The following is a 9,125-nucleotide window of genomic DNA, read 5'->3' as shown; positions in this document are numbered from 1 at the left end:
GCCTGGCAGAGGCGCTCCTCACCTCCCAGACGATGGGTGGCCGGGCAGAGGCGCTCCTCACCTCCCAGACGGGGCGGCCGGGCAGAGGCGCTCCTCACTTCTTCCCGGACGGGGCGGCCGGGCAGAGGCGCTCCTCACTTCTTCCCGGACGGGGCGGCCGGGCAGAGGCGCTCCTCACTTCTTCCCGGACGGGGCGGCCGGGCAGAGGCGCTCCTCACTTCCCAGACGGTGGGTGGCCGGGCAGAGGCGCTCCTCACTTCCCAGACGATGGGTGGCTGTGCAGAGGCGCTCCTCACTTCTTCCCGGATGGGGCGCCCGGGCAGAGGCGCTCCTCATTTCTTCCCAGACGGGGCGGCCGGGCAGAGGCGCTCCTCACTTCCCAGACGGGGCGGCCGGGCAGAGGCGCTCCTCACTTCTTCCCGGTCGGGGCGGCCGGGTAGAGGCGCTCCTCACTTCTTCCCGGACGGGGCGGCCGGGCAGAGGCGCTCCTCACTTCTTCCCGGACGGGGCGCCCGGGCAGAGGCGCTCCTCACTTCTTCCCGGACGGGGCGGCCGGGCAGAGGCGCTCCTCACTTCTTCCCGGACGGGGCGGCCGGGCAGAGGCGCTCCTCACTTCTTCCCGGACGGGGCGGCCGGGCAGAGGCGCTGCTCACTTCCCAGACGGGGCGGCCGGGTAGGGGCACTCCTCACTTCCCAGACGGGGCGGCCAGGCAGAGGCGCTCCTCACTTCCCAGACGGTGGGTGGCCGGGCAGAGGCACTCCTCACTTCCCAGACGATGGGTGGCCGGGCAGAGGCGCTCCTCACTTCTTCCCGGATGGGGCGGCCGGGCAGAGGCGCTCCTCACTTCTTCCCGGATGGGGCGCCCGGGCAGAGGCGCTCCTCACTTCTTCCCGGACGGGGCGGCCGGGCAGAGGCGCTCCTCACTTCCCAGACAGGGCGGCCGGGCAGAGGCGCTCCTCACTTCTTCCCGGACGGGGGCGGCCGGGCAGAGGCGCTCCTCACTTCTTCCCGGACGGGGCGGCCGGGCAGAGGCGCTCCTCACTTCTTCCCGGGCGGGGCGGCCGGGCAGAGGCGCTCCTCACTTCTTCCCGGACGGGGCGGCCGGGCAGAGGCGCTCCTCCCTTCTTCCCGGGCGGGGCGGCCGGGCGGAGGCACTCCTCACTTCCCAGACGGGTGGCCGGGCAGAGGCGCTCCTCACTTCCCAGACGGTGGCTGGCCGGGCAGAGGCGCTCCTCACTTCCCAGACGGTGGGTGGCCGGGCAGAGGGGTTCCTCACTTCCCAGACGGTGGGTGGCCGGGCAGAGGCGCTCCTCACTTCCCAGACGGTGGGTGGCCGGGCAGAGGCGCTCCTCACTTCCCAGACGGTGGGTGGCCGGGCAGAGGCGCTCCTCACTTCCCAGACGGTGGGTGGCCGGGCAGAGGCGCTCCTCACTTCCCAGACGGGGCGGCCGGGCAGAGGCGCTGCTCACTTCCCAGACGGGGCGGCCGGGTAGAGGCACTCCTCACTTCCCAGATGGGGCGGCCGGGCAGAGGCGCTCCTCACTTCCCAGACGGGGCGGCCGGGCAGAGGCGCTCCTCACTTCCCAGACGGTGGGTGGCCGGGCAGAGGCGCTCCTCACTTCCCAGACGATGGGTGGCCGGGCAGAGGCGCTTCTCACTTCTTCCCGGGCGGGGCGGCCGGGCAGAGGCGCTCCTCACTTCTTCCCGGGCGGGGCGGCCGGGCAGAGGCACTCCTCACTTCTTCCCGGACGGGGCGGCCGGGCAGAGGCGCTCCTCACTTCCCAGACGATGGGTGGCCGGGCAGAGGCGCTCCTCACTTCCCAGACGGTGGGTGGCCGGGCAGAGGCGCTCCTCACTTCCCAGACGGGGCGGCCGGGCAGAGGCGCTCCTCACTTCCCAGACGGGGCGGCCGGGCAGAGGCGCTGCTCACTTCCCAGACGGGGCGGCCGGGTAGAGGCACTCCTCACTTCCCAGACGGGGCGGCCGGGCAGAGGCGCTCCTCACTTCCCAGACGGGGCGGCCGGGCAGAGGCGCTCCTCACTTCCCAGACGGTGGGTGGCCGGGCAGAGGCGCTCCTCACTTCCCAGACGATGGGTGGCCGGGCAGAGGCGCTTCTCACTTCTTCCCGGACGGGGGCGGCCGGGCAGAGGCGCTCCTCACTTCTTCCCGGACGAGGCGGCCGGGCAGAGGCGCTCCTCACTTCTTCCCGGACGGGGCGGCCGGGCAGAGGCGCTCCTCACTTCTTCCCGGACGGGGCGGCCGGGCAGAGGCGCTCCTCCCTTCTTCCCGGGCGGGGCGGCCGGGCAGAGGCGCTCCTCACTTCTTCCCGGACAGGGCGGCCGGGCAGAGGCGCTCCTCACTTCCCAGACGATGGGTGGCCCGGCAGAGGCGCTCCTCACTTCCCAGACGGTGGGTGGCCGGGCAGAGGCGCTCCTCACTTCCCAGACGGGGCGGCCGGGCAGAGGCGCTCCTCACTTCCCAGACGGGGCGGCCGGGCAGAGGCGCTCCTCACTTCCCAGACGGTGGGTGGCTGGGCAGAGGCGCTCCTCACTTCCCAGACCGTGGGTGGCCGGGCAGAGGCGCTCCTCACTTCCCAGACGGTGGGTGGCCGGGCAGAGGCGCTCCTCACTTCCCAGACGGTGGGTGGCCGGGCAGAGGGGTTCCTCACTTCCCAGACGGTGGGTGGCCGGGCAGAGGCGCTCCTCACTTCCCAGACGGTGAGTGGCCGGGCAGAGGCGCTCCTCACTTCCCAGACGGTGGGTGGCCGGGCAGAGGCGCTCCTCACTTCCCAGACGGTGGGTGGCCGGGCAGAGGCGCTCCTCACTTCCCAGACGGGGCGGCCGGGCAGAGGCGCTCCTCACCTCCCAGACGGGGCGGCCGGGCAGAGGCGCTCCTCACCTCCCAGACGGGGCGGCCGGGCAGAGGTGCTCCTCACCTCCCAGACGGGGCAGCCGGGCAGAGGCGCTCCCCACCTTCCAGATGGGGCGGCGGCCGGGCAGGGGCTGCAATCCCAGCACCCTCCCGCCAAATTTTTCTTTCTCCTGCCTCCAAATTGTTCCCTGTTGCCACATAAGAGTCTCTTCCCCCTTCTTTTGGCAAAAATTCAAATGATCATCTTCAGAAGTCACCTTTCTCCTGATAACTTCCGATCACTTCTGTTTATCTCTCCCAGAGAAAATTGTCCTAAGGAATTAACACACTGTCCCTTCTCCTTGTGAAGAGACAGCCTGAGACCAGAGACTGCCCCTTCTCCTGATGAGAAGATAGCCTGAGGCCAAAGACTGTCCCTTCCCCATCCCTCCCTACTCCTCAAGCAGAGCCTCCACTCTTCAAACTTAATGGTCTCAACTGATTTCCTCAATGACTTGATTTCTGTAAGGACTTTTATTTGTGACATCAGGTTTCCCTAAACATCCAAGGGCATACTGGGCTCCTTAGATTACCTCACCCAACTATGATGTGGCACGAGGTGAAACAGTTTCCCAAAAGAACACTTGTGCCTCCAGACCAGAATTGTCACACCTGAAGTTGTTTATTTGAGCAGGCTTGTAATTGGGCTTTCCAAAGCAGGCTTTGTACAGTGGCCACACCCTGGTCTTGCATGATTCTTGAATTTGGAAGATTCCTGGTAGATGTAGAAATGGCCCAGACTGCCTGTTGAGAGCTAAGCATCATGGTAGATTAAGGTACATTCTCTCCTAGTACACCTTAAGTTACCTAATAAAATAATCCAGAGAAGCCAGGCGTGGTGACTCACACCTATAATCCCAGCACTTTGGGAGGCCAGGGTGGGTGGATCACGAGGTCAGGAGATCAAGACCACCCTGGCCAACATGGTGAAACCACGTCTCTACTAAAAATACAAATATTAGAGGGTGTAGTGGCGCGTGCCTGTAGTCCCAGCTACTGGGGAGGCTGAGGCAGGAGAATTGCTTGAATCTGGGAGGCGCAGGTTGCAGTGAGCCGAGATCATGCCACTGTACCCCAGCCTGGTGACAAAGTGAGACTCTGTCTAAAAAAAAAAAAAAAAAAGAAGATCCACAGCTGAGCCTCCAAGAGGTAGACTGAGGGTTGCATTTTCCTCATCTGACATTTGAAACTGCCAGTGAAGTAAGGAAGGGCAGCTCTTTTCCACAAGCAAACATTACCTCTCTGTGTCCATCTTGTAGTGGAGACCTCGAATGTGTCTGTCTTGGTAAGAATTCAGGAAGCAGTAGAGTTAGGTACCTGTGGTAGATATCACTAGAAACTTCAATTTCAACAACGTAGTCAGTAGGATATAAGCTGTTGAGGTGCTTTGGCCATATCTCCACCCAAATCTCATTTTGAATTGTAGCTCCGACAATTCCCATGTGTCATGGAAGGGACCTGGTGGTAGGTAATTAAATCACAAGGGCAGGTCTTTCCCATGCTGTTCTTGTGATAGTGAATAAGTCTCACGAGATCTGATGGTTTTATAAAGAGGAGTTCCATTACACAAGCTCTCTCTTTGCCTGCCTCCATGTAAGACATGACTTTGCTCCTCCTTCATCTTCTGCCATGATTGTAAAGCCTCCCCACCCATGTGGAACTGTGAGTCAGTTAAACTTCTTTCCTTTATAAATTACCTGGGCTCGAGTATGTCTTTATCAGCAGTGTGAGAAAGGACTAATACAGCAGTTAACATGAACAACTCATACTCCAGAACATTCCACCCTAGATTTTCAGAGTAAAATCCAAGAGAACAGTGGAATCATAAAGGCTGGGAGAGAAGTTCATGGGGCAGGAGGGGACCAAGACTGGTACAGTATATTTCACGGTTATATTTCTACGAGGATTACACTGGGGCTCCTCTTCCTTAGTACTGATCTTAACCATTCAGATCATGATTAAAACATTTCTTATCATCCCAAAGCCTATGGATTTGGGAGACCCACAACAGTGTAAAGCCCTGAGTTAACAAAATATCATCATTTATAAAAGCTCTAAACTAGGCACAGCAACCATATTTTTTTGGTTTTGTTTTTTTAATCCAGATTCAGAAATTAGAAGCCTCTTTTTAAAACTGAAATGGGCCCAAGTGGTTAAGTCATGTTACTTGGCTCATGTGCACTTCTCTGCCTGTTGTTCTTGCTATGAAAAGTAGCAATTTGTGGCAATCAACATAAAGCTTTTTTTCCAATAGCTTTACTGAGATAAAATTTACGAGCCATAAAGTTTACCCATTTTAAGTGTAGAAGTCAATGGTTTCAAGTGTATTTATGGAGTCATGCAACCATCACCGTCATTCAATTTCAGAACATTTTCTTCCCTCCATGAACCACTAGCAGATTCACAGTCACTCCTCATGACCACCCCGACCCACTCGGGTAATAGGGAGCCTTTGACTAGCCATTCACTCCATTCCCAAACAGTTTTTCATTCAAGGGCAGTGTAATTTTCACAGCATTGAACAAAACTTTCATCGGAAAGAGACCGAGGCAAAGCACCAGGCTGAGCTCCTCAGAGAGACTTGCTCTTTTGGTTACACTTACTTCATCCAGCAGCTGCTCAATCACAGAGACTCTCCCTGCCCCTGGCAGTCCAACTTCCCTCAGCAGGACTCTGTTTTCAGGCTGCAGGGCTACGGAATGTGGTCATTACCCCCGCCTTAAAATATTCACATAAAGCAAATGCGTCCTCTCTGGGTAAATTCTGAGCCACGGGCAGGCGAATGTGAGTGTGTGTATGTGTGCACATGTGTGCATGGGAGTGTGTATGTGCACATGTGTGTGGTCTCCAACAGTTTGCAGCACAAACATTCACATCGAATGTAAATCTTGCTGGTCTCCAAAGCCCTGACCTGGGGAAAGTCACCATACTGACGTTGTTTTACATTATTAATGACAGGGATGCAATGCAACCTTAGAAAAATCCAGAAATATCTGAAAGCTCAAACCCCACAGTAGTGTTATGAATATTTGTAGGCAAAGCACTCAGTTCTACAACTTATTTTGCACACTTCTTATAATTCATATAATGCATTCAATATCAACCTATGGGTCCACATGTCAGCTTGGTTATGCTGAAGAGCAAGTGAACCTCTAAACCCAACTTTCTGTTCAGAAGGAAAAGCTCATCCAAGTTCTTCCTATACTTGAGGAGCCAACTACCACTAACTTTTTGAAATTTGACAAGTGGTAATTTGTCCAGGGATTTAGCTATCAAGCCATCAGAATTACAGAAACAGTATCGGCCAAATGATGCCATAAACTGTTCTTTCTGAACATAAGAAAGACTGGGTTTCAGATAATTATCATGTAATGTATATACTACATGTTTTGTTTCAGTAGCTCAATTGCAACTCCTAATGGAGCTTTAAAAAACTGGCCAGGCGCGGTGGCTCACGCTTGTAATCCCAGCACTTTGGGAGGCCGAGGCAGGCGGATCACGAGGTCAGGAGATCGAGACCACAGTGAAACCCCGTCTCTACTAAAAATACAAAAAAAATTAGCCGGGCGTGGTGGCGGGCGCCTGTAGTCCCAGCTACTCGGAGAGGCTGAGGCCGGAGAATGGCGTGAATCTGGGAGGCGGAGCTTGCAGTGAGCCGAGATCGCGCCACCGCACTCCAGCCTGGGTGACAGAGCGAGAATCCATCTCAAAAAAATAAAATAAAATAAAATAAAAATAAAAAACTGATACATCATGGCTGGGCGCGGTGGCTCACACCATAATCCCAACACTTTGTGGGGCTGAAGTGGGGGATTGCTTGAACTCAGGCATTGGAGATCAGCCTGCACAACATAGCGAGACATCATCTCTACTAAAAGTAAAAAATAATTAGCCAGATGTGATGGCATGCACCTGTAGTCCCAGCTACTCAGGAGGCTGAGGCAGGAGGATCTCTTGAGCCCAGGAGATCAAGCCTGCAGTGAGCTGTGATCGCACCACTGCACTCCAGCCTGGGCAACAGAGCAAGACTATCTCAAAAAAAAAAAAAAAAATCATTACATCAGGTAGCTGATTTCTAGACCAAACAAAAAGTTTAGGGGGCACACAGAGTGCTGTAGCCACGTGTGTCAGCCTGTCACTCTCCATCACCCTCTCTGTGTGCTCCTCTGACTCTCTAAGGGGCTAGCTTGACCCCAGCCCCGGACAGGGCCCACAAGGAGTGATAAGACAAGATAGAATTGGTGGCTTCACCAAGACTGGGACAGTATATTTCATGGTTATATTTCTACAAGGATTACACTGGGATCTGAAGTGTCATAGAAGAATTTTGATGAGCCAATCTTTACATTAAATCTAAATTCTTCTTTATTTCAAATGGTGGTTGCTGGAAGACTGAAGGAAGCTGTCCAGAAAACAGGAAACATTACTTTTAGTATGTTTCTGCTCCTGGATGCTAGGATGACTGTGGGGTGGACATAGGACCACCATTTCTGTTTGTAAAGTGGAATAGTACCTGCCCTCTCCCTGGCTCCCTGGGAAGCCATGAGAATGACATAGGTCAGGCAGAGACTCCGGGTCTCTCAGATGTTTGGTCCACGCCATGTCCCTGTCTTCTCCCCACTCTAGGGTGAGTGCCTTAGAACAAGGTACTTTAACCAGCAAACCCCCAGAAGGTATGGAAAAGGACGCTGAAGTAATAGAATCCACAAGAATGTCAGCTCCACGCGGGCAGGGAGGCATATGTTGGTTTTATCCCCAGCACCTAGCACCATGCTTGACAGGTATTGTGTTAAAAAATGATTGCTGAGGCTGGGCAGGTGGCTCACATCTGTAATCCCAGCACTTTGGGAGGCCAAAGAGGGTAGATCACCTCAGGTCAGGAGTTCGACACCAGCCTGTCCAACATGGTGAAACCCCATCTCTACTAAAAATACGAAAATTAGCCAAGCGTGATGGTGTACACCTATAGTCCCAGCTACTCCGGAGGCTGAGGCATGATAATTGCTTGAACCTGGGAGGCAGAGGTTCCAGTGAACCCAGATTGACCCATTGCACTCCAGCCTGGGCCACAGAATGAGACCTGTCTCAAAAAAAAGATTGTTGTTGAGGCTGAGCACAGTGGCTCATGCCTGTAATCCCCCCACTTTGAGAGGTCAAGGTGGGAGGATCACTTGAGGCCAGGAGTTTGAGACCAGTGTGGGCAACATAGTGGAACCCCATCTCTACAAAAATTTTAAAATTGCCCTAACACCGAGGCGGTGGCATGGCAGTCACTGGCCAGGATCACGGGCACAGCACTGCGCTCTGTGGTGGCTCCTCACAACCCTGCTCCAGACTCCCGTGCAAGTGTCTAGTGGGACATGGCAAACTCAGGCTGCAAGGACATCTGGGCCCAGGTGAGGAGAGTTTTCTGTGCTTCCCCTATGACTGCAACCTGCTGACTGAGAGATCCACCTCCAAAAGCCCTCGGTGGCGTTCTTCTGCATGGCCCGCCTGCAGGCAAGAAGTGGTGGAATTTATGTTGTCATGGAAGTTAATGTTTCAACTCAAGAAGGAAGAGAAATAACCTGTCGACGTTATCTGATGACAAATTACAAGAGTGGTTCCCATCCCCACAGTATAAAAAGGTTATTTGCATAGGTGCAAAAGAAAATGGTTTGCCACTGGAGTACAAAAAGAAGTTAAAAGCCATGGGACCAAATGACTGTACAGGAAAGGTCTCAGAAGAAATTGAAGACATCATCAAAAAGGAATCACAAACTCATTAGAACATAACAGAATATATCTAAGGATATTCTATGTACTAATATAAAATACCACTTGAAAACAGGGATCTGGAGGATCTCCATGTTTGATCCATCTTCAACAGTGCTCTGAAGAAATATCGCACGTGGGTGATTCTTGTTTTCAGACTATAAAAAGAAACTGGTTTAGGAGTTAGGCAATGTTATAAAAGAGGGTGATTACCCAGCACTTTGGGAGGCTGAGGTGGGTGGATCACTTGAGGTTAGCAGTTCGAGACCAGCCTGGCCAACATGGTCAAACTCCGTCTCTACAAAAAATACAAAAATTAGTCGGGTGTGGTGGCACATGCCTGTAATCCCAGCTACTCAGGAGGCTGAAGCAGGAAAATCGCTTGAGGCAGAGGTTGCAGTGAGCCGAGATCGTACCACTGCACTCCAGCCTGTGCGACAGAGTAAGACTCTGTCTGAAA

At 54.6% G+C, this 9,125-nt stretch overlaps 1 pseudogene; it reads left to right on the top strand.

The window, feature by feature from the left end:
• The first annotated feature begins 8,271 nt into the window (after positions 1 to 8,271).
• LOC129474432 (gamma-glutamylcyclotransferase-like) lies at positions 8,272 to 8,679 on the top strand (annotated as a pseudogene).
• Positions 8,680 to 9,125: the final 446 nt, after the last annotated feature.

Source organism: Symphalangus syndactylus, chromosome 24, assembly GCF_028878055.3.
Source record: "Symphalangus syndactylus isolate Jambi chromosome 24, NHGRI_mSymSyn1-v2.1_pri, whole genome shotgun sequence".
In the NCBI taxonomy this organism is placed as follows: domain Eukaryota; kingdom Metazoa; phylum Chordata; class Mammalia; order Primates; family Hylobatidae; genus Symphalangus; species Symphalangus syndactylus.
This window is presented reverse-complemented; position numbering and strand designations above follow the sequence as displayed.